Source organism: Rhincodon typus, chromosome 36 (genome assembly GCF_021869965.1).
Source record: "Rhincodon typus isolate 14 chromosome 36, sRhiTyp1.1, whole genome shotgun sequence".
Taxonomy (NCBI): Eukaryota; Metazoa; Chordata; class Chondrichthyes; order Orectolobiformes; family Rhincodontidae; genus Rhincodon; species Rhincodon typus.
Window position 1 is genome coordinate 11,687,565 of NC_063367.1, and position 753 is coordinate 11,688,317.

Sequence of the window (753 nt, forward strand, 5' to 3'; positions counted from 1 at the left end):
TTTAGAAAAACAATGCAATTATCCCAATCTGCTCCTCTTTGCCAATGCCCATGTAAATAATTTTTCTTCTTGCATATTTGTAAAATTCACTTTGACATTTTCTATAGAATTAATTTCCACCATCTTTCCTATTCAAAATCAGAACAGCTTTTTATTAATTCTCCACAACCCCCATGGTTTCTTCGGTCAAACAACTTAAATGTATGCCCTCCAGTTACTAAACTGCCTGTCAACGGTTATAGGTTCCCTTATTTACTCAATTAAAACCTGTCTTATTTAGAACACCTCCATTAAAACTCCCATTGAACTTCTTTCAAAACAGCAGTTGTGGACAAGTAGTGGCTACTTGCAAGATTTTCATCCTCATAAGGGAAGCACTGTGCTGTCAAGAGGGTCTGGATCAATTAGGGAGTTCAGAAAAATAGCATATTATTTAAATCAAGGGGTTCACAGAATGTGGTGGAGCAGAAGGATTTGGGTATCCTTGTACATGAACCACAAAAGAATTAGTTTGTTGCCACAGCAAGTGGAAAGTTGTTGATTGAAAGGAGTATGGAACATAAAAGTAGGGAAGTTTTACTACAGAGATAGTAGGAACTGCAGATGCTGGAGAATCTGAGATAACAAGATGTAGAGCTGGATGAACACAGCAGGCCAAGCAGCATCAGAGGAGCAGGAAAGGTGACGTTTCGGACCTAGAGCCTACTATAGAAAATGAAAATTTTCTGAAGAAGGATCTAGGCCCGAAACGTC